Raw genomic sequence first — 16,540 nt, 5'->3', positions numbered from 1 at the left:
TTCTGTTGATGCATTCCATTTTCAAACGTATTCATTTATGAACCAGTAGTTACAAGTAGAAAAGTTCTAACAGAAACCACAAAGCTCATCTACAGCCACACCACACTGGATACGCCCAATCTCATCTGATCTTGGAAGCTAAGCAGTGTTGGGCCTGGTTAGTACTTGGATGGGAGACCACCTGGGAATACAAGGTGCTGTAGATATTTTTATACTGCCAACACCGTTCTGTTGATGCATTCCATTTTCAAATGTATTCATTTATGAACCAGTAGTTAGAAGTAGAAAAGTTCTAACAGAAACCATGAAGCTCATCTACAGCCACACCACACTGGATACGCCCAATCTCATCTGATCTTGGAAGCTAAGCAGTGTTGGGCCTGGTTAGTACTTGGATGGGAGACCACCTGGGAATACAAGGTGCTGTAGATAATTTTATACTGCAAACACCGTTCTGTTGATGCATTCCATTTTAAAACATATTCATTTATGAACCAGTAGTTAGAAGTAGAAAAGTTCTAACAGAAACCACAAAGTTCATCTACAGCCACACCACATTGGATATGCCCAATCTCATCTGATCTTGGAAGCTAAGCAGTGTTGGGCCTGGTTAGTACTTGGATGGGAGACCACCTGGGAATACAAGGTGCTGTAGATATTTTTATACTGCCAACACCGTTCTGTTGATGCATTCCATTTTCAAACGTATTCATTTATGAACCAGTAGTTAGAAGTAGAAAAGTTCAAACAGAAACCACAAAGCTCATCTACAGCCACACCACACTGGATACGCCCAATCTCATCTGATCTTGGAAGCTAAGCAGTGTTGGGCCTGGTTAGTACTTTGATGGGAGACCACCTGGGAATACAAGGTGCTGTAGATATTTTTATACTGCCAACACCGTTCTGTTGATGCATTCCATTTTCAAACGTATTCATTTATGAACCAGTAGTTAGAAGTAGAAAAGTTCTAACAGAAACCATAAAGCTCATCTACAGCCACACCACACTGGATACGCCCAATCTCATCTGATCTTGGAAGTTAAGCAGTGTTGGGCCTGGTTAGTACTTGGATGGGAGACCACCTGGGAATACAAGGTGCTGTAGATATTTTTATACTGCCAACACCGTTCTGTTGATGCATTCCATTTTCAAACATATTCATTTATGAACCAGTAGTTAGAAGTAGAAACGTTCTAACAGAAACCACTCAGCTCATCTACTGCCACACTACACTGGATACGCCCAATCTCATCTGATCTTGGAAGCTAAGCAGTGTTGGGCCTGGTTAGTACTTGGATGGGAGACCACCTGGGAATACAAGGTGCTGTAGATATTTTTATACTGCCAACACCGTTCTGTTGATGCATTCCATTTTCAAATGTATTCATTTATGAACCAGTAGTTAGAAGTAGAAAAGTTCTAACAGAAACCATAAAGCTCATCTACAGCCACACCACACTGGATACGCCGTATCTCATCTGATCTTGGAAGCTAAGCAATGTTGGGCCTGGTTAGTACTTGGATGGGAGACCACCTGGGTATACAAGGTGCTGTAGATAATTTTATACTGCCAACACCGTTCTGTTGATGCATTCCATTTTAAAGCATATTCATTTATGAACCAGTAGTTAGAAGTAGAAAAGTTCTAACAGAAACCACAAAGTTCATCTACAGCCACACCACACTGGATACGCCCAATCTCATCTGATCTTGGAAACTAAGCAGTGTTGGGCCTGGTTAGTACTTGGATGGGAGACCACCTGGGAATACAAGGTGCTGTAGATATTTTTATACTGCCAACACCGTTCTGTTGATGCATTCCATTTTCAAACGTATTCATTTATGAACCAGCAGTTAGAAGTAGAAAAGTTCTAACAGAAACCACAAAGCTCATCTACAGCCACACCACACTGGATACGCCCAATCTCATCTGATCTTGGAAGCTAAGCAGTGTTTGGCCTGGTTAGTACTTGGATGGGAGACCACCTGGGAATACAAGGTGCTGTAGATATTTTTATACTGCCAACACCGTTCTGTTGATGCATTCCATTTTCAAACGTATTCATTTATGAACCAGCAGTTAGAAGTAGAAAAGTTCTAACAGAAACCACAAAGCTCATCTACAGCCACACCACACTGGATACGCCCAATCTCATCTGATCTTGGAAGCTAAGCAGTGTTGGGCCTGGTTAGTACTTGGATGGGAGACCACCTGGGAATACAAGGTGCTGTAGATAATTTTATACTGCCAACACCGTTCTGTTGATGCATTCCATTTTCAAACGTATTCATTTATGAACCAGCAGTTAGAAGTAGAAAAGTTCTAACAGAAACCACAAAGCTCATCTACAGCCACACAACACTGGATATGCCCAATCTCATCTGATCTTGGAAGCTAAGCAGTGTTGGGCCTGGTTAGTACTTGGATGGGAGACCACCTGGGAATACAAGGTGCTGTAGATATTTTTATACTGCCAACACCGTTCTGTTGATGCATTCCATTTTCAAATGTATTCATTTATGAACCAGTAGTTAGAAGTAGAAAAGTTCTAACAGAAACCATAACGCTCATCTGCAGCCACACCACACTGGATACGCCCAATCTCATCTGATCTTGGAAGCTAAGCAGTGTTGGGCCTGGTTAGTACTTGGATGGGAGACCACCTGGGAATACAAGGTGCTGTAGATAATTTTATACTGCAAACACCGTTCTGTTGATGCATTCCATTTTAAAACATATTCATTTATGAACCAGTAGTTAGAAGTAGAAAAGTTCTAACAGAAACCACAAAGTTCATCTACAGCCACACTACACTGGATATGCCCAATCTCATCTGATCTTGGAAGCTAAGCAGTGTTGGGCCTGGTTAGTTCTTGGATGGGAGACCACCTGGGAATACAAGGTGCTGTAGATATTTTTATACTGCCAACACCGTTCTGTTGATGCATTCCATTTTCAAACGTATTCATTTATGAACCAGTAGTTAGAAGTAGAAAAGTTCAAACAGAAACCACAAAGCTCATCTACAGCCACACCACACTGGATACGCCCAATCTCATCTGATCTTGGAAGCTAAGCAGTGTTGGGCCTGGTTAGTTCTTGGATGGGAGACCACCTGGGAATACAAGGTGCTGTAGATATTTTTATACTGCCAACACCGTTCTGTTGATGCATTCCATTTTCAAACGTATTCATTTATGAACCAGTAGTTAGAAGTAGAAACGTTCTAACAGAAACCACTCAGCTCATCTACAGCCACACTACACTGGATACGCCCAATCTCATCTGATCTTGGAAGCTAAGCAGTGTTGGGCCTGGTTAGTACTTGGATGAGAGACCACCTGGGAATACAAGGTGCTGTAGATATTTTTATACTGCCAACACCGTTCTGTTGATGCATTCCATTTTCAAACGTATTCATTTATGAACCAGTAGTTAGAAGTAGAAAAGTACTAACAGAAACCATAAAGCTCTTCTACTGCCACACCATACTGGATATGCCCAATCTCATCCGATCTTGGAAGCTAAGCAGTGTTGGGCCTGGTTAGTACTTGGATGGGAGACCACCTGGGAATACATAGGTGCTGTAAATATTTTTATACTGCCAACACCGTTCTGTTGATGCATTCCATTTTCAAACGTATTCATTTATGAACCAGTAGTTAGAAGTAGAAAAGTTCTAACAGAAACCATAAAGCTCATCTACAGGCACACCACACTGGATACGCCCAATCTCATCTGATCTTGGAAGCTAAGCAGTGTTGGGCCTGGTTAGTACTTGGATGTGAGACCACCTGGGAATACATAGGTGCTGTAAATATTTTTATACTGCCAACACCGTTCTGTTGATGCATTCCATTTTCAAACGTATTCATTTATGAACCAGTAGTTAGAAGTAGAAAAGTTCTAACAGAAACCATAAAGCTCATCTACAGGCACACCACACTGGATACGCCCAATCTCATCTGATCTTGGAAGCTAAGCAGTGTTGGGCCTGGTTAGTACTTGGATGTGAGACCACCTGGGAATACAAGGTGCTGTAGATATTTTTATACTGCCAACACCGTACTGTTGATGCATTCCATTTTCAAACGTATTCATTTATGAACCAGTAGTTAGAAGTAGAAAAGTACTAACAGAAACCATAAAGCTCTTCTACTGCCACACCATACTGGATATGCCCAATCTCATCCGATCTTGGAAGCTAAGCAGTGTTGGGCCTGGTTAGTACTTGGATGGGAGACCACCTGGGAATACATAGGTGCTGTAAATATTTTTATACTGCCAACACCGTTCTGTTGATGCATTCCATTTTCAAACGTATTCATTTATGAACCAGTAGTTAGAAGTAGAAAAGTTCTAACAGAAACCACAAAGCTCATCTACAGCCACACCACACTGGATACGCCCAATCTCATCTGATCTAGGAAGCTAAGCAGTGTTGAGCCTGGTTAGTACTTGGATGGGAGACCACTTGGGAATACAAGGTGCTGTAGATATTTTTATACTGCCAACACCGTACTGTTGATGCATTCCATTTTCAAAAGTATTCATTTATGAACCAGTAGTTAGAAGTAGAAAAGTTCTAACAGAAACCACAAAGCTCATCTACAGCCACACCACACTGGATACGCCCAATATCATCTGATCTTGGAAGCGAAGCAGTGTTGGGCCTGGTTAGTACTTGGATGGGAGACCACCTGGGAATACAAGGTGCTGTAGATATTTTTATACTGCCAACACCGTTCTGTTGATGCATTCCATTTTCAAACGTATTCATTTATGAACCAGTATTTAGAAGTAGAAAAGTTCTAACAGAAACCACAAAGCTTATCTACAGCCACACAACACTGGATACGCTCAGTCTCATCTGATCTTGGAAGCTAAGCAGTGTTGGGCCTGGTTAGTACTTGGATGGGAGACCACCTGGGAATACAAGGTGCTGTAGATATTTTTATACTGCCAACACCGTTCTGTTGATGCATTCCATTTTCAAACGTATTCATTTATGAACCAGTATTTAGAAGTAGAAAAGTTCTAACAGAAACCACAAAGCTTATCTACAGCCACACAACACTGGATACGCCCAATCTCATCTGATCTTGGAAGCTAAGCAGTGTTGGGCCTGGTTAGTACTTGGATGGGAGACCACCTGGGAATACAAGGTGCTGTAGATATTTTTATACTGCCAACACCGTTCTGTTGATGCATTCCATTTTCAAACGTATTCATTTATGAACCAGTAGTTAGAAGTAGAAAAGTTCAAACAGAAACCACAAAGCTAATTTACAGCCACACCACACTGGATACGCCCAATCTCATCTGATCTTGGAAGCTAAGCAGTATTGGGCCTGGTTAGTACTTGGATGGGAGACCACCTGGGAATACAAGGTGCTGTAGATATTTTTATACTGCCAACACCGTTCTGTTGATGCATTCCATTTTCAAACGTATTCATTTATGAACCAGTATTTAGAAGTAGAAAAGTTCTAACAGAAACCACAAAGCTTATCTACAGCCACACAACACTGGATACGCCCAATCTCATCTGATCTTGGAAGCTAAGCAGTGTTGGGCCTGGTTAGTACTTGGATGGGAGACCACCTGGGAATACAAGGTGCTGTAGATATTTTTATACTGCCAACACCGTTCTGTTGATGCATTCCATTTTCAAACATATTCATTTATGAACCAGTAGTTAGAAGTAGAAACGTTCTAACAGAAACCACTCAGCTCATCTACAGCCACACTACACTGGATACGCCCAATCTCATCTGATCTTGGAAGCTAAGCAGTGTTGGGCCTGGTTAGTACTTGGATGGGAGACCACCTGGGAATACAAGGTGCTGTAGATATTTTTATACTGCCAACACCGTTCTGTTGATGCATTCCATTTTCAAACGTATTCATTTATGAACCAGTAGTTAGAAGTAGAAAAGTTCTAACAGAAACCGTAAAGCTCATCTACAGCCACACCACACTGGATACGCCCAATCTCATCTGATCTTGGAAGCTAAGCAGTGTTGGGCCTGGTTAGTACTTGGATGGGAGACCACCTGGGTATACAAGGTGCTGTAGATAATTTTATACTGCCAACACCGTTCTGTTGATGCATTCCATTTTAAAGCGTATTCATTTATGAACCAGTAGTTAGAAGTAGAAAAGTTCTAACAGAAACCACAAAGTTCATCTACAGCCACACCACACTGGATACGCCCAATCTCATCTGATCTTGGAAACTAAGCAGTGTTAGGCCTGGTTAGTACTTGGATGGGAGACCACCTGGGAATACAAGGTGCTGTAGATATTTTTATACTGCCAACACCGTTCTGTTGATGCATTCCATTTTCAAACGTATTCATTTATGAACCAGTAGATAAAAGTAGAAAAGTTCTAACAGAAACCACAAAGCTCATCTACAGCCACACCGCACTGGATACGCCCAATCTCATCTGATCTTGGAAGCTAAGCAGTGTTGGGCCTGGTTAGTACTTGGATGGGAGACCACCTGGGAATACAAGGTGCTGTAGATAATTTTATACTGCAAACACCGTTCTGTTGATGCATTCTATTTTAAAACATATTCATTTATGAACCAGTAGTTAGAAGTAGAAAAGTTCTAACAGAAACCACAAAGTTCATCTACAGCCACACCACACTGGATATGCCCAATCTCATCTGATCTTGGAAGCTAAGCAGTGTTGGGCCTGGTTAGTTCTTGGATGGGAGACCACCTGGGAATACAAGGTGCTGTAGATATTTTTATACTGCCAACACCGTTCTGTTGATGCATTCCATTTTCAAACGTATTCATTTATGAACCAGTAGTTAGAAGTAGAAAAGTTCAAACAGAAACCACAAAGCTCATCTACAGCCACACAACACTGGATATGCCCAATCTCATCTGATCTTGGAAGCTAAGCAGTGTTGGGCCTGGTTAGTACTTGGATGGGAGACCACCTGGGAATACAAGGTGCTGTAGATATTTTTATACTGCCAACACCGTTCTGTTGATGCATTCCATTTTCAAATGTATTCATTTATGAACCAGTAGTTAGAAGTAGAAAAGTTCTAACAGAAACCATAACGCTCATCTGCAGCCACACCACACTGGATACGCCCAATCTCATCTGATCTTGGAAGCTAAGCAGTGTTGGGCCTGGTTAGTACTTGGATGGGAGACCACCTGGGAATACAAGGTGCTGTAGATAATTTTATACTGCAAACACCGTTCTGTTGATGCATTCCATTTTAAAACATATTCATTTATGAACCAGTAGTTAGAAGTAGAAAAGTTCTAACAGAAACCACAAAGTTCATCTACAGCCACACTACACTGGATATGCCCAATCTCATCTGATCTTGGAAGCTAAGCAGTGTTGGGCCTGGTTAGTTCTTGGATGGGAGACCACCTGGGAATACAAGGTGCTGTAGATATTTTTATACTGCCAACACCGTTCTGTTGATGCATTCCATTTTCAAACGTATTCATTTATGAACCAGTAGTTAGAAGTAGAAAAGTTCAAACAGAAACCACAAAGCTCATCTACAGCCACACCACACTGGATACGCCCAATCTCATCTGATCTTGGAAGCTAAGCAGTGTTGGGCCTGGTTAGTTCTTGGATGGGAGACCACCTGGGAATACAAGGTGCTGTAGATATTTTTATACTGCCAACACCGTTCTGTTGATGCATTCCATTTTCAAACGTATTCATTTATGAACCAGTAGTTAGAAGTAGAAACGTTCTAACAGAAACCACTCAGCTCATCTACAGCCACACTACACTGGATACGCCCAATCTCATCTGATCTTGGAAGCTAAGCAGTGTTGGGCCTGGTTAGTACTTGGATGGGAGACCACCTGGGAATACAAGGTGCTGTAGATATTTTTATACTGCCAACACCGTTCTGTTGATGCATTCCATTTTCAAACGTATTCATTTATGAACCAGTAGTTAGAAGTAGAAAAGTACTAACAGAAACCATAAAGCTCTTCTACTGCCACACCATACTGGATATGCCCAATCTCATCCGATCTTGGAAGCTAAGCAGTGTTGGGCCTGGTTAGTACTTGGATGGGAGACCACCTGGGAATACATAGGTGCTGTAAATATTTTTATACTGCCAACACCGTTCTGTTGATGCATTCCATTTTCAAACGTATTCATTTATGAACCAGTAGTTAGAAGTAGAAAAGTTCTAACAGAAACCATAAAGCTCATCTACAGGCACACCACACTGGATACGCCCAATCTCATCTGATCTTGGAAGCTAAGCAGTGTTGGGCCTGGTTAGTACTTGGATGTGAGACCACCTGGGAATACATAGGTGCTGTAAATATTTTTATACTGCCAACACCGTTCTGTTGATGCATTCCATTTTCAAACGTATTCATTTATGAACCAGTAGTTAGAAGTAGAAAAGTTCTAACAGAAACCATAAAGCTCATCTACAGGCACACCACACTGGATACGCCCAATCTCATCTGATCTTGGAAGCTAAGCAGTGTTGGGCCTGGTTAGTACTTGGATGTGAGACCACCTGGGAATACAAGGTGCTGTAGATATTTTTATACTGCCAACACCGTACTGTTGATGCATTCCATTTTCAAACGTATTCATTTATGAACCAGTAGTTAGAAGTAGAAAAGTACTAACAGAAACCATAAAGCTCTTCTACTGCCACACCATACTGGATATGCCCAATCTCATCCGATCTTGGAAGCTAAGCAGTGTTGGGCCTGGTTAGTACTTGGATGGGAGACCACCTGGGAATACATAGGTGCTGTAAATATTTTTATACTGCCAACACCGTTCTGTTGATGCATTCCATTTTCAAACGTATTCATTTATGAACCAGTAGTTAGAAGTAGAAAAGTTCTAACAGAAACCACAAAGCTCATCTACAGCCACACCACACTGGATACGCCCAATCTCATCTGATCTAGGAAGCTAAGCAGTGTTGAGCCTGGTTAGTACTTGGATGGGAGACCACTTGGGAATACAAGGTGCTGTAGATATTTTTATACTGCCAACACCGTACTGTTGATGCATTCCATTTTCAAAAGTATTCATTTATGAACCAGTAGTTAGAAGTAGAAAAGTTCTAACAGAAACCACAAAGCTCATCTACAGCCACACCACACTGGATACGCCCAATATCATCTGATCTTGGAAGCGAAGCAGTGTTGGGCCTGGTTAGTACTTGGATGGGAGACCACCTGGGAATACAAGGTGCTGTAGATATTTTTATACTGCCAACACCGTTCTGTTGATGCATTCCATTTTCAAACGTATTCATTTATGAACCAGTATTTAGAAGTAGAAAAGTTCTAACAGAAACCACAAAGCTTATCTACAGCCACACAACACTGGATACGCTCAGTCTCATCTGATCTTGGAAGCTAAGCAGTGTTGGGCCTGGTTAGTACTTGGATGGGAGACCACCTGGGAATACAAGGTGCTGTAGATATTTTTATACTGCCAACACCGTTCTGTTGATGCATTCCATTTTCAAACGTATTCATTTATGAACCAGTATTTAGAAGTAGAAAAGTTCTAACAGAAACCACAAAGCTTATCTACAGCCACACAACACTGGATACGCCCAATCTCATCTGATCTTGGAAGCTAAGCAGTGTTGGGCCTGGTTAGTACTTGGATGGGAGACTACCTGGGAATACAAGGTGCTGTAGATATTTTTATACTGCCAACACCGTTCTGTTGATGCATTCCATTTTCAAACGTATTCATTTATGAACCAGTAGTTAGAAGTAGAAAAGTTCAAACAGAAACCACAAAGCTAATTTACAGCCACACCACACTGGATACGCCCAATCTCATCTGATCTTGGAAGCTAAGCAGTATTGGGCCTGGTTAGTACTTGGATGGGAGACCACCTGGGAATACAAGGTGCTGTAGATATTTTTATACTGCCAACACCGTTCTGTTGATGCATTCCATTTTCAAACGTATTCATTTATGAACCAGTATTTAGAAGTAGAAAAGTTCTAACAGAAACCACAAAGCTTATCTACAGCCACACAACACTGGATACGCCCAATCTCATCTGATCTTGGAAGCTAAGCAGTGTTGGGCCTGGTTAGTACTTGGATGGGAGACCACCTGGGAATACAAGGTGCTGTAGATATTTTTATACTGCCAACACCGTTCTGTTGATGCATTCCATTTTCAAACATATTCATTTATGAACCAGTAGTTAGAAGTAGAAACGTTCTAACAGAAACCACTCAGCTCATCTACAGCCACACTACACTGGATACGCCCAATCTCATCTGATCTTGGAAGCTAAGCAGTGTTGGGCCTGGTTAGTACTTGGATGGGAGACCACCTGGGAATACAAGGTGCTGTAGATATTTTTATACTGCCAACACCGTTCTGTTGATGCATTCCATTTTCAAACGTATTCATTTATGAACCAGTAGTTAGAAGTAGAAAAGTTCTAACAGAAACCGTAAAGCTCATCTACAGCCACACCACACTGGATACGCCCAATCTCATCTGATCTTGGAAGCTAAGCAGTGTTGGGCCTGGTTAGTACTTGGATGGGAGACCACCTGGGTATACAAGGTGCTGTAGATAATTTTATACTGCCAACACCGTTCTGTTGATGCATTCCATTTTAAAGCGTATTCATTTATGAACCAGTAGTTAGAAGTAGAAAAGTTCTAACAGAAACCACAAAGTTCATCTACAGCCACACCACACTGGATACGCCCAATCTCATCTGATCTTGGAAACTAAGCAGTGTTAGGCCTGGTTAGTACTTGGATGGGAGACCACCTGGGAATACAAGGTGCTGTAGATATTTTTATACTGCCAACACCGTTCTGTTGATGCATTCCATTTTCAAACGTATTCATTTATGAACCAGTAGATAAAAGTAGAAAAGTTCTAACAGAAACCACAAAGCTCATCTACAGCCACACCGCACTGGATACGCCCAATCTCATCTGATCTTGGAAGCTAAGCAGTGTTGGGCCTGGTTAGTACTTGGATGGGAGACCACCTGGGAATACAAGGTGCTGTAGATAATTTTATACTGCAAACACCGTTCTGTTGATGCATTCTATTTTAAAACATATTCATTTATGAACCAGTAGTTAGAAGTAGAAAAGTTCTAACAGAAACCACAAAGTTCATCTACAGCCACACCACACTGGATATGCCCAATCTCATCTGATCTTGGAAGCTAAGCAGTGTTGGGCCTGGTTAGTTCTTGGATGGGAGACCACCTGGGAATACAAGGTGCTGTAGATATTTTTATACTGCCAACACCGTTCTGTTGATGCATTCCATTTTCAAACGTATTCATTTATGAACCAGTAGTTAGAAGTAGAAAAGTTCAAACAGAAACCACAAAGCTCATCTACAGCCACACCACACTGGATACGCCCAATCTCATCTGATCTTGGAAGCTAAGCAGTGTTGGGCCTGGTTAGTACTTTGATGGGAGACCACCTGGGAATACAAGGTGCTGTAGATATTTTTATACTGCCAACACCGTTCTGTTGATGCATTCCATTTTCAAACGTATTCATTTATGAACCAGTTGTTACAAGTAGAAAAGTTCTAACAGAAACCACAAAGCTCATCTACAGCCACACCACACTGGATACGCCCAATCTCATCTGATCTTGGAAGCTAAGCAGTGTTGGGCCTGGTTAGTACTTGGATGGGAGACCACCTGGGAATACAAGGTGCTGTAGATATTTTTATACTGCCAACACCGTTCTGTTGATGCATTCCATTTTCAAATGTGTTCATTTATGAACCAGTAGTTAGAAGTAGAAAAGTTCTAACAGAAACCATGAAGCTCATCTACAGCCACACCACACTGCATACGCCCAATCTCATCTGATCTTGGAAGCTAAGCAGTGCTGGGCCTGGTTAGTACTTGGATGGGAGACCACCTGGGAATACAAGGTGCTGTAGATAATTTTATACTGCAAACACCGTTCTGTTGATGCATTCCATTTTAAAACATATTCATTTATGAACCAGTAGTTAGAAGTAGAAAAGTTCTAACAGAAACCACAAAGTTCATCTACAGCCACACCACATTGGATATGCCCAATCTCATCTGATCTTGGAAGCTAAGCAGTGTTGGGCCTGGTTAGTACTTGGATGGGAGACCACCTGGGAATACAAGGTGCTGTAGATATTTTTATACTGCCAACACCGTTCTGTTGATGCATTCCATTTTCAAACGTATTCATTTATGAACCAGTAGTTAGAAGTAGAAAAGTTCAAACAGAAACCACAAAGCTCATCTACAGCCACACCACACTGGATACGCCCAATCTCATCTGATCTTGGAAGCTAAGCAGTGTTGGGCCTGGTTAGTACTTTGATGGGAGACCACCTGGGAATACAAGGTGCTGTAGATATTTTTATACTGCCAACACCGTTCTGTTGATGCATTCCATTTTCAAACGTATTCATTTATGAACCAGTAGTTAGAAGTAGAAAAGTTCTAACAGAAACCATAAAGCTCATCTACAGCCACACCACACTGGATACGCCCAATCTCATCTGATCTTGGAAGTTAAGCAGTGTTGGGCCTGGTTAGTACTTGGATGGGAGACCACCTGGGAATACAAGGTGCTGTAGATATTTTTATACTGCCAACACCGTTCTGTTGATGCATTCCATTTTCAAACATATTCATTTATGAACCAGTAGTTAGAAGTAGAAACGTTCTAACAGAAACCACTCAGCTCATCTACTGCCACACTACACTGGATACGCCCAATCTCATCTGATCTTGGAAGCTAAGCAGTGTTGGGCCTGGTTAGTACTTGGATGGGAGACCACCTGGGAATACAAGGTGCTGTAGATATTTTTATACTGCCAACACCGTTCTGTTGATGCATTCCATTTTCAAATGTATTCATTTATGAACCAGTAGTTAGAAGTAGAAAAGTTCTAACAGAAACCATAAAGCTCATCTACAGCCACACCACACTGGATACGCCCAATCTCATCTGATCTTGGAAGCTAAGCAATGTTGGGCCTGGTTAGTACTTGGATGGGAGACCACCTGGGTATACAAGGTGCTGTAGATAATTTTATACTGCCAACACCGTTCTGTTGATGCATTCCATTTTAAAGCATATTCATTTATGAACCAGTAGTTAGAAGTAGAAAAGTTCTAACAGAAACCACAAAGTTCATCTACAGCCACACCACACTGGATACGCCCAATCTCATCTGATCTTGGAAACTAAGCAGTGTTGGGCCTGGTTAGTACTTGGATGGGAGACCACCTGGGAATACAAGGTGCTGTAGATATTTTTATACTGCCAACACCGTTCTGTTGATGCATTCCATTTTCAAACGTATTCATTTATGAACCAGCAGTTAGAAGTAGAAAAGTTCTAACAGAAACCACAAAGCTCATCTACAGCCACACCACACTGGATACGCCCAATCTCATCTGATCTTGGAAGCTAAGCAGTGTTTGGCCTGGTTAGTACTTGGATGGGAGACCACCTGGGAATACAAGGTGCTGTAGATATTTTTATACTGCCAACACCGTTCTGTTGATGCATTCCATTTTCAAACGTATTCATTTATGAACCAGCAGTTAGAAGTAGAAAAGTTCTAACAGAAACCACAAAGCTCATCTACAGCCACACCACACTGGATACGCCCAATCTCATCTGATCTTGGAAGCTAAGCAGTGTTGGGCCTGGTTAGTACTTGGATGGGAAACCACCTGGGAATACAAGGTGCTGTAGATAATTTTATACTGCCAACACCGTTCTGTTGATGCATTCCATTTTCAAACGTATTCATTTATGAACCAGCAGTTAGAAGTAGAAAAGTTCTAACAGAAACCACAAAGCTCATCTACAGCCACACAACACTGGATATGCCCAATCTCATCTGATCTTGGAAGCTAAGCAGTGTTGGGCCTGGTTAGTACTTGGATGGGAGACCACCTGGGAATACAAGGTGCTGTAGATATTTTTATACTGCCAACACCGTTCTGTTGATGCATTCCATTTTCAAATGTATTCATTTATGAACCAGTAGTTAGAAGTAGAAAAGTTCTAACAGAAACCATAACGCTCATCTGCAGCCACACCACACTGGATACGCCCAATCTCATCTGATCTTGGAAGCTAAGCAGTGTTGGGCCTGGTTAGTACTTGGATGGGAGACCACCTGGGAATACAAGGTGCTGTAGATATTTTTATACTGCCAACACCGTTCTGTTGATGCATTCCATTTTCAAACATATTCATTTATGAACCAGTAGTTAGAAGTAGAAACGTTCTAACAGAAACCACTCAGCTCATCTACAGCCACACTACACTGGATACGCCCAATCTCATCTGATCTTGGAAGCTAAGCAGTGTTGGGCCTGGTTAGTACTTGGATGGGAGACCACCTGGGAATACAAGGTGCTGTAGATATTTTTATACTGCCAACACCGTTCTGTTGATGCATTCCATTTTCAAACGTATTCATTTATGAACCAGTAGTTAGAAGTAGAAAAGTTCTAACAGAAACCATAAAGCTCATCTACAGCCACACCACACTGGATACGCCCAATCTCATCTGATCTTGGAAGCTAAGCAGTGTTGGGCCTGGTTAGTACTTGGATGGGAGACCACCTGGGTATACAAGGTGCTGTAGATAATTTTATACTGCCAACACCGTTCTGTTGATGCATTCCATTTTAAAGCGTATTCATTTATGAACCAGTAGTTAGAAGTAGAAAAGTTCTAACAGAAACCACAAAGTTCATCTACAGCCACACCACACTGGATACGCCCAATCTCATCTGATCTTGGAAACTAAGCAGTGTTAGGCCTGGTTAGTACTTGGATGGGAGACCACCTGGGAATACAAGGTGCTGTAGATATTTTTATACTGCCAACACCGTTCTGTTGATGCATTCCATTTTCAAACGTATTCATTTATGAACCAGTAGATAAAAGTAGAAAAGTTCTAACAGAAACCACAAAGCTCATCTACAGCCACACCGCACTGGATACGCCCAATCTCATCTGATCTTGGAAGCTAAGCAGTGTTGGGCCTGGTTAGTACTTGGATGGGAGACCACCTGGGAATACAAGGTGCTGTAGATAATTTTATACTGCAAACACCGTTCTGTTGATGCATTCTATTTTAAAACATATTCATTTATGAACCAGTAGTTAGAAGTAGAAAAGTTCTAACAGAAACCACAAAGTTCATCTACAGCCACACCACACTGGATATGCCCAATCTCATCTGATCTTGGAAGCTAAGCAGTGTTGGGCCTGGTTAGTTCTTGGATGGGAGACCACCTGGGAATACAAGGTGCTGTAGATATTTTTATACTGCCAACACCGTTCTGTTGATGCATTCCATTTTCAAACGTATTCATTTATGAACCAGTAGTTAGAAGTAGAAAAGTTCAAACAGAAACCACAAAGCTCATCTACAGCCACACCACACTGGATACGCCCAATCTCATCTGATCTTGGAAGCTAAGCAGTGTTGGGCCTGGTTAGTACTTTGATGGGAGACCACCTGGGAATACAAGGTGCTGTTGATATTTTTATACTGCCAACACCGTTCTGTTGATGCATTCCATTTTCAAACGTATTCATTTATGAACCAGTTGTTACAAGTAGAAAAGTTCTAACAGAAACCACAAAGCTCATCTACAGCCACACCACACTGGATACGCCCAATCTCATCTGATCTTGGAAGCTAAGCAGTGTTGGGCCTGGTTAGTACTTGGATGGGAGACCACCTGGGAATACAAGGTGCTGTAGATATTTTTATACTGCCAACACCGTTCTGTTGATGCATTCCATTTTCAAATGTATTCATTTATGAACCAGTAGTTAGAAGTAGAAAAGTTCTAACAGAAACCATGAAGCTCATCTACAGCCACACCACACTGGATACGCCCAATCTCATCTGATCTTGGAAGCTAAGCAGTGTTGGGCCTGGTTAGTACTTGGATGGGAGACCACCTGGGAATACAAGGTGCTGTAGATAATTTTATACTGCAAACACCGTTCTGTTGATGCATTCCATTTTAAAATATATTCATTTATGAACCAGTAGTTAGAAGTAGAAAAGTTCTAACAGAAACCACAAAGTTCATCTACAGCCACACCACATTGGATATGCCCAATCTCATCTGATCTTGGAAGCTAAGCAGTGTTGGGCCTGGTTAGTACTTGGATGGGAGACCACCTGGGAATACAAGGTGCTGTAGATATTTTTATACTGCCAACACCGTTCTGTTGATGCATTCCATTTTCAAACGTATTCATTTATGAACCAGTAGTTAGAAGTAGAAAAGTTCAAACAGAAACCACAAAGCTCATCTACAGCCACACCACACTGGATACGCCCAATCTCATCTGATCTTGGAAGCTAAGCAGTGTTGGGCCTGGTTAGTACTTTGATGGGAGACCACCTGGGAATACAAGGTGCTGTAGATATTTTTATACTGCCAACACCGTTCTGTTGATGCATTCCATTTTCAAACGTATTCATT

General features: G+C 41.6%; 58 non-coding genes and 15 pseudogenes across 58 annotated transcripts; all 73 read left to right on the top strand.

Annotated features, from left to right (window-relative positions):
* The first annotated feature begins 87 nt into the window (after positions 1–87).
* Positions 88–206, top strand: LOC134890208 (5S ribosomal RNA). Its single transcript, XR_010171334.1, has one exon. It is a non-coding gene; the product is annotated as a 5S ribosomal RNA (ribosomal RNA).
* A 107-nt stretch (positions 207–313) lies between these two features.
* On the top strand, positions 314–432 carry LOC134890196 (5S ribosomal RNA). The gene has a single exon (XR_010171332.1). It is a non-coding gene; the product is annotated as a 5S ribosomal RNA (ribosomal RNA).
* A 107-nt stretch (positions 433–539) lies between these two features.
* On the top strand, positions 540–658 carry LOC135063209 (5S ribosomal RNA). The gene has a single exon (XR_010249545.1). It is a non-coding gene; the product is annotated as a 5S ribosomal RNA (ribosomal RNA).
* Positions 659–765: 107 nt separating this feature from the next.
* On the top strand, positions 766–884 carry LOC134901239 (5S ribosomal RNA). Its single transcript, XR_010174730.1, has one exon. It is a non-coding gene; the product is annotated as a 5S ribosomal RNA (ribosomal RNA).
* Positions 885–991: 107 nt separating this feature from the next.
* On the top strand, positions 992–1,110 carry LOC134893253 (5S ribosomal RNA). The gene has a single exon (XR_010171655.1). It is a non-coding gene; the product is annotated as a 5S ribosomal RNA (ribosomal RNA).
* Positions 1,111–1,217: 107 nt separating this feature from the next.
* On the top strand, positions 1,218–1,336 carry LOC135067568 (5S ribosomal RNA). The gene has a single exon (XR_010253780.1). It is a non-coding gene; the product is annotated as a 5S ribosomal RNA (ribosomal RNA).
* Positions 1,337–1,443: 107 nt separating this feature from the next.
* Positions 1,444–1,562, top strand: LOC134894112 (5S ribosomal RNA; annotated as a pseudogene).
* A 107-nt stretch (positions 1,563–1,669) lies between these two features.
* LOC135064832 (5S ribosomal RNA) lies at positions 1,670–1,788 on the top strand. Its single transcript, XR_010251129.1, has one exon. It is a non-coding gene; the product is annotated as a 5S ribosomal RNA (ribosomal RNA).
* Positions 1,789–1,895: 107 nt separating this feature from the next.
* On the top strand, positions 1,896–2,014 carry LOC135067107 (5S ribosomal RNA). The gene has a single exon (XR_010253332.1). It is a non-coding gene; the product is annotated as a 5S ribosomal RNA (ribosomal RNA).
* Positions 2,015–2,121: 107 nt separating this feature from the next.
* Positions 2,122–2,240, top strand: LOC134890184 (5S ribosomal RNA). Its single transcript, XR_010171330.1, has one exon. It is a non-coding gene; the product is annotated as a 5S ribosomal RNA (ribosomal RNA).
* Positions 2,241–2,347: 107 nt separating this feature from the next.
* On the top strand, positions 2,348–2,466 carry LOC134884909 (5S ribosomal RNA). The gene has a single exon (XR_010169040.1). It is a non-coding gene; the product is annotated as a 5S ribosomal RNA (ribosomal RNA).
* A 107-nt stretch (positions 2,467–2,573) lies between these two features.
* On the top strand, positions 2,574–2,692 carry LOC135058583 (5S ribosomal RNA). The gene has a single exon (XR_010245010.1). It is a non-coding gene; the product is annotated as a 5S ribosomal RNA (ribosomal RNA).
* A 107-nt stretch (positions 2,693–2,799) lies between these two features.
* Positions 2,800–2,918, top strand: LOC134887153 (5S ribosomal RNA; annotated as a pseudogene).
* Positions 2,919–3,025: 107 nt separating this feature from the next.
* Positions 3,026–3,144, top strand: LOC135065112 (5S ribosomal RNA). Its single transcript, XR_010251400.1, has one exon. It is a non-coding gene; the product is annotated as a 5S ribosomal RNA (ribosomal RNA).
* A 107-nt stretch (positions 3,145–3,251) lies between these two features.
* LOC134884514 (5S ribosomal RNA) lies at positions 3,252–3,370 on the top strand. Its single transcript, XR_010168658.1, has one exon. It is a non-coding gene; the product is annotated as a 5S ribosomal RNA (ribosomal RNA).
* A 107-nt stretch (positions 3,371–3,477) lies between these two features.
* Positions 3,478–3,597, top strand: LOC134893797 (5S ribosomal RNA; annotated as a pseudogene).
* Positions 3,598–3,704: 107 nt separating this feature from the next.
* Positions 3,705–3,824, top strand: LOC134894548 (5S ribosomal RNA; annotated as a pseudogene).
* A 107-nt stretch (positions 3,825–3,931) lies between these two features.
* On the top strand, positions 3,932–4,050 carry LOC134888512 (5S ribosomal RNA; annotated as a pseudogene).
* Positions 4,051–4,157: 107 nt separating this feature from the next.
* On the top strand, positions 4,158–4,277 carry LOC134893796 (5S ribosomal RNA; annotated as a pseudogene).
* A 107-nt stretch (positions 4,278–4,384) lies between these two features.
* On the top strand, positions 4,385–4,503 carry LOC134888609 (5S ribosomal RNA; annotated as a pseudogene).
* Positions 4,504–4,610: 107 nt separating this feature from the next.
* On the top strand, positions 4,611–4,729 carry LOC134885917 (5S ribosomal RNA). Its single transcript, XR_010170019.1, has one exon. It is a non-coding gene; the product is annotated as a 5S ribosomal RNA (ribosomal RNA).
* Positions 4,730–4,836: 107 nt separating this feature from the next.
* LOC134889333 (5S ribosomal RNA) lies at positions 4,837–4,955 on the top strand (annotated as a pseudogene).
* A 107-nt stretch (positions 4,956–5,062) lies between these two features.
* LOC135067805 (5S ribosomal RNA) lies at positions 5,063–5,181 on the top strand. Its single transcript, XR_010254014.1, has one exon. It is a non-coding gene; the product is annotated as a 5S ribosomal RNA (ribosomal RNA).
* A 107-nt stretch (positions 5,182–5,288) lies between these two features.
* On the top strand, positions 5,289–5,407 carry LOC135067772 (5S ribosomal RNA). Its single transcript, XR_010253982.1, has one exon. It is a non-coding gene; the product is annotated as a 5S ribosomal RNA (ribosomal RNA).
* Positions 5,408–5,514: 107 nt separating this feature from the next.
* Positions 5,515–5,633, top strand: LOC135067804 (5S ribosomal RNA). Its single transcript, XR_010254013.1, has one exon. It is a non-coding gene; the product is annotated as a 5S ribosomal RNA (ribosomal RNA).
* Positions 5,634–5,740: 107 nt separating this feature from the next.
* Positions 5,741–5,859, top strand: LOC135060723 (5S ribosomal RNA). Its single transcript, XR_010247115.1, has one exon. It is a non-coding gene; the product is annotated as a 5S ribosomal RNA (ribosomal RNA).
* A 107-nt stretch (positions 5,860–5,966) lies between these two features.
* LOC135064034 (5S ribosomal RNA) lies at positions 5,967–6,085 on the top strand. Its single transcript, XR_010250349.1, has one exon. It is a non-coding gene; the product is annotated as a 5S ribosomal RNA (ribosomal RNA).
* Positions 6,086–6,192: 107 nt separating this feature from the next.
* On the top strand, positions 6,193–6,311 carry LOC134886497 (5S ribosomal RNA). The gene has a single exon (XR_010170577.1). It is a non-coding gene; the product is annotated as a 5S ribosomal RNA (ribosomal RNA).
* Positions 6,312–6,418: 107 nt separating this feature from the next.
* LOC134900831 (5S ribosomal RNA) lies at positions 6,419–6,537 on the top strand. The gene has a single exon (XR_010174334.1). It is a non-coding gene; the product is annotated as a 5S ribosomal RNA (ribosomal RNA).
* A 107-nt stretch (positions 6,538–6,644) lies between these two features.
* Positions 6,645–6,763, top strand: LOC135069451 (5S ribosomal RNA). The gene has a single exon (XR_010255631.1). It is a non-coding gene; the product is annotated as a 5S ribosomal RNA (ribosomal RNA).
* A 107-nt stretch (positions 6,764–6,870) lies between these two features.
* LOC134884908 (5S ribosomal RNA) lies at positions 6,871–6,989 on the top strand. Its single transcript, XR_010169039.1, has one exon. It is a non-coding gene; the product is annotated as a 5S ribosomal RNA (ribosomal RNA).
* Positions 6,990–7,096: 107 nt separating this feature from the next.
* LOC135058582 (5S ribosomal RNA) lies at positions 7,097–7,215 on the top strand. The gene has a single exon (XR_010245009.1). It is a non-coding gene; the product is annotated as a 5S ribosomal RNA (ribosomal RNA).
* A 107-nt stretch (positions 7,216–7,322) lies between these two features.
* Positions 7,323–7,441, top strand: LOC134887152 (5S ribosomal RNA; annotated as a pseudogene).
* Positions 7,442–7,548: 107 nt separating this feature from the next.
* Positions 7,549–7,667, top strand: LOC135065111 (5S ribosomal RNA). Its single transcript, XR_010251399.1, has one exon. It is a non-coding gene; the product is annotated as a 5S ribosomal RNA (ribosomal RNA).
* Positions 7,668–7,774: 107 nt separating this feature from the next.
* On the top strand, positions 7,775–7,893 carry LOC135060722 (5S ribosomal RNA). The gene has a single exon (XR_010247114.1). It is a non-coding gene; the product is annotated as a 5S ribosomal RNA (ribosomal RNA).
* A 107-nt stretch (positions 7,894–8,000) lies between these two features.
* Positions 8,001–8,120, top strand: LOC134893795 (5S ribosomal RNA; annotated as a pseudogene).
* Positions 8,121–8,227: 107 nt separating this feature from the next.
* LOC134894547 (5S ribosomal RNA) lies at positions 8,228–8,347 on the top strand (annotated as a pseudogene).
* Positions 8,348–8,454: 107 nt separating this feature from the next.
* Positions 8,455–8,573, top strand: LOC134888510 (5S ribosomal RNA; annotated as a pseudogene).
* Positions 8,574–8,680: 107 nt separating this feature from the next.
* On the top strand, positions 8,681–8,800 carry LOC134893794 (5S ribosomal RNA; annotated as a pseudogene).
* Positions 8,801–8,907: 107 nt separating this feature from the next.
* Positions 8,908–9,026, top strand: LOC134888608 (5S ribosomal RNA; annotated as a pseudogene).
* A 107-nt stretch (positions 9,027–9,133) lies between these two features.
* On the top strand, positions 9,134–9,252 carry LOC134885915 (5S ribosomal RNA). The gene has a single exon (XR_010170017.1). It is a non-coding gene; the product is annotated as a 5S ribosomal RNA (ribosomal RNA).
* A 107-nt stretch (positions 9,253–9,359) lies between these two features.
* On the top strand, positions 9,360–9,478 carry LOC134889332 (5S ribosomal RNA; annotated as a pseudogene).
* Positions 9,479–9,585: 107 nt separating this feature from the next.
* Positions 9,586–9,704, top strand: LOC134886480 (5S ribosomal RNA). Its single transcript, XR_010170561.1, has one exon. It is a non-coding gene; the product is annotated as a 5S ribosomal RNA (ribosomal RNA).
* A 107-nt stretch (positions 9,705–9,811) lies between these two features.
* On the top strand, positions 9,812–9,930 carry LOC135067771 (5S ribosomal RNA). Its single transcript, XR_010253981.1, has one exon. It is a non-coding gene; the product is annotated as a 5S ribosomal RNA (ribosomal RNA).
* A 107-nt stretch (positions 9,931–10,037) lies between these two features.
* LOC135067803 (5S ribosomal RNA) lies at positions 10,038–10,156 on the top strand. The gene has a single exon (XR_010254012.1). It is a non-coding gene; the product is annotated as a 5S ribosomal RNA (ribosomal RNA).
* A 107-nt stretch (positions 10,157–10,263) lies between these two features.
* LOC135060721 (5S ribosomal RNA) lies at positions 10,264–10,382 on the top strand. The gene has a single exon (XR_010247113.1). It is a non-coding gene; the product is annotated as a 5S ribosomal RNA (ribosomal RNA).
* Positions 10,383–10,489: 107 nt separating this feature from the next.
* Positions 10,490–10,608, top strand: LOC135064033 (5S ribosomal RNA). The gene has a single exon (XR_010250348.1). It is a non-coding gene; the product is annotated as a 5S ribosomal RNA (ribosomal RNA).
* A 107-nt stretch (positions 10,609–10,715) lies between these two features.
* On the top strand, positions 10,716–10,834 carry LOC134886496 (5S ribosomal RNA). Its single transcript, XR_010170576.1, has one exon. It is a non-coding gene; the product is annotated as a 5S ribosomal RNA (ribosomal RNA).
* A 107-nt stretch (positions 10,835–10,941) lies between these two features.
* On the top strand, positions 10,942–11,060 carry LOC134900830 (5S ribosomal RNA). Its single transcript, XR_010174333.1, has one exon. It is a non-coding gene; the product is annotated as a 5S ribosomal RNA (ribosomal RNA).
* Positions 11,061–11,167: 107 nt separating this feature from the next.
* On the top strand, positions 11,168–11,286 carry LOC135069450 (5S ribosomal RNA). Its single transcript, XR_010255630.1, has one exon. It is a non-coding gene; the product is annotated as a 5S ribosomal RNA (ribosomal RNA).
* A 107-nt stretch (positions 11,287–11,393) lies between these two features.
* On the top strand, positions 11,394–11,512 carry LOC134901238 (5S ribosomal RNA). Its single transcript, XR_010174729.1, has one exon. It is a non-coding gene; the product is annotated as a 5S ribosomal RNA (ribosomal RNA).
* A 107-nt stretch (positions 11,513–11,619) lies between these two features.
* Positions 11,620–11,738, top strand: LOC134890172 (5S ribosomal RNA). The gene has a single exon (XR_010171329.1). It is a non-coding gene; the product is annotated as a 5S ribosomal RNA (ribosomal RNA).
* Positions 11,739–11,845: 107 nt separating this feature from the next.
* LOC135060310 (5S ribosomal RNA) lies at positions 11,846–11,964 on the top strand. The gene has a single exon (XR_010246700.1). It is a non-coding gene; the product is annotated as a 5S ribosomal RNA (ribosomal RNA).
* Positions 11,965–12,071: 107 nt separating this feature from the next.
* On the top strand, positions 12,072–12,190 carry LOC135063208 (5S ribosomal RNA). Its single transcript, XR_010249544.1, has one exon. It is a non-coding gene; the product is annotated as a 5S ribosomal RNA (ribosomal RNA).
* Positions 12,191–12,297: 107 nt separating this feature from the next.
* On the top strand, positions 12,298–12,416 carry LOC134901237 (5S ribosomal RNA). The gene has a single exon (XR_010174728.1). It is a non-coding gene; the product is annotated as a 5S ribosomal RNA (ribosomal RNA).
* Positions 12,417–12,523: 107 nt separating this feature from the next.
* On the top strand, positions 12,524–12,642 carry LOC134893134 (5S ribosomal RNA). The gene has a single exon (XR_010171643.1). It is a non-coding gene; the product is annotated as a 5S ribosomal RNA (ribosomal RNA).
* A 107-nt stretch (positions 12,643–12,749) lies between these two features.
* On the top strand, positions 12,750–12,868 carry LOC135067567 (5S ribosomal RNA). Its single transcript, XR_010253779.1, has one exon. It is a non-coding gene; the product is annotated as a 5S ribosomal RNA (ribosomal RNA).
* Positions 12,869–12,975: 107 nt separating this feature from the next.
* Positions 12,976–13,094, top strand: LOC134884940 (5S ribosomal RNA). The gene has a single exon (XR_010169071.1). It is a non-coding gene; the product is annotated as a 5S ribosomal RNA (ribosomal RNA).
* Positions 13,095–13,201: 107 nt separating this feature from the next.
* LOC135064829 (5S ribosomal RNA) lies at positions 13,202–13,320 on the top strand. Its single transcript, XR_010251128.1, has one exon. It is a non-coding gene; the product is annotated as a 5S ribosomal RNA (ribosomal RNA).
* Positions 13,321–13,427: 107 nt separating this feature from the next.
* Positions 13,428–13,546, top strand: LOC135067106 (5S ribosomal RNA). The gene has a single exon (XR_010253331.1). It is a non-coding gene; the product is annotated as a 5S ribosomal RNA (ribosomal RNA).
* A 107-nt stretch (positions 13,547–13,653) lies between these two features.
* Positions 13,654–13,772, top strand: LOC135058773 (5S ribosomal RNA). Its single transcript, XR_010245197.1, has one exon. It is a non-coding gene; the product is annotated as a 5S ribosomal RNA (ribosomal RNA).
* Positions 13,773–13,879: 107 nt separating this feature from the next.
* LOC134884907 (5S ribosomal RNA) lies at positions 13,880–13,998 on the top strand. Its single transcript, XR_010169038.1, has one exon. It is a non-coding gene; the product is annotated as a 5S ribosomal RNA (ribosomal RNA).
* Positions 13,999–14,105: 107 nt separating this feature from the next.
* Positions 14,106–14,224, top strand: LOC135058581 (5S ribosomal RNA). Its single transcript, XR_010245008.1, has one exon. It is a non-coding gene; the product is annotated as a 5S ribosomal RNA (ribosomal RNA).
* A 107-nt stretch (positions 14,225–14,331) lies between these two features.
* Positions 14,332–14,450, top strand: LOC135060720 (5S ribosomal RNA). The gene has a single exon (XR_010247112.1). It is a non-coding gene; the product is annotated as a 5S ribosomal RNA (ribosomal RNA).
* A 107-nt stretch (positions 14,451–14,557) lies between these two features.
* LOC135064032 (5S ribosomal RNA) lies at positions 14,558–14,676 on the top strand. Its single transcript, XR_010250347.1, has one exon. It is a non-coding gene; the product is annotated as a 5S ribosomal RNA (ribosomal RNA).
* A 107-nt stretch (positions 14,677–14,783) lies between these two features.
* LOC134886495 (5S ribosomal RNA) lies at positions 14,784–14,902 on the top strand. The gene has a single exon (XR_010170575.1). It is a non-coding gene; the product is annotated as a 5S ribosomal RNA (ribosomal RNA).
* Positions 14,903–15,009: 107 nt separating this feature from the next.
* On the top strand, positions 15,010–15,128 carry LOC134900828 (5S ribosomal RNA). The gene has a single exon (XR_010174332.1). It is a non-coding gene; the product is annotated as a 5S ribosomal RNA (ribosomal RNA).
* Positions 15,129–15,235: 107 nt separating this feature from the next.
* On the top strand, positions 15,236–15,354 carry LOC135069449 (5S ribosomal RNA). Its single transcript, XR_010255629.1, has one exon. It is a non-coding gene; the product is annotated as a 5S ribosomal RNA (ribosomal RNA).
* Positions 15,355–15,461: 107 nt separating this feature from the next.
* On the top strand, positions 15,462–15,580 carry LOC135063178 (5S ribosomal RNA). Its single transcript, XR_010249515.1, has one exon. It is a non-coding gene; the product is annotated as a 5S ribosomal RNA (ribosomal RNA).
* Positions 15,581–15,687: 107 nt separating this feature from the next.
* LOC134890160 (5S ribosomal RNA) lies at positions 15,688–15,806 on the top strand. The gene has a single exon (XR_010171328.1). It is a non-coding gene; the product is annotated as a 5S ribosomal RNA (ribosomal RNA).
* Positions 15,807–15,913: 107 nt separating this feature from the next.
* LOC134890149 (5S ribosomal RNA) lies at positions 15,914–16,032 on the top strand. The gene has a single exon (XR_010171327.1). It is a non-coding gene; the product is annotated as a 5S ribosomal RNA (ribosomal RNA).
* Positions 16,033–16,139: 107 nt separating this feature from the next.
* Positions 16,140–16,258, top strand: LOC135063207 (5S ribosomal RNA). Its single transcript, XR_010249543.1, has one exon. It is a non-coding gene; the product is annotated as a 5S ribosomal RNA (ribosomal RNA).
* A 107-nt stretch (positions 16,259–16,365) lies between these two features.
* Positions 16,366–16,484, top strand: LOC134901236 (5S ribosomal RNA). The gene has a single exon (XR_010174727.1). It is a non-coding gene; the product is annotated as a 5S ribosomal RNA (ribosomal RNA).
* The last annotated feature ends 56 nt before the right edge of the window (positions 16,485–16,540 follow it).

The sequence above is a fragment of the Pseudophryne corroboree genome, chromosome 3 (assembly GCF_028390025.1).
Source record: "Pseudophryne corroboree isolate aPseCor3 chromosome 3, aPseCor3.hap2, whole genome shotgun sequence".
NCBI classification, from domain to species: domain Eukaryota; kingdom Metazoa; phylum Chordata; class Amphibia; order Anura; family Myobatrachidae; genus Pseudophryne; species Pseudophryne corroboree.
Note: the sequence above shows the minus strand (reverse complement) of the source record. Positions and strands in the feature narration are given on the sequence as shown.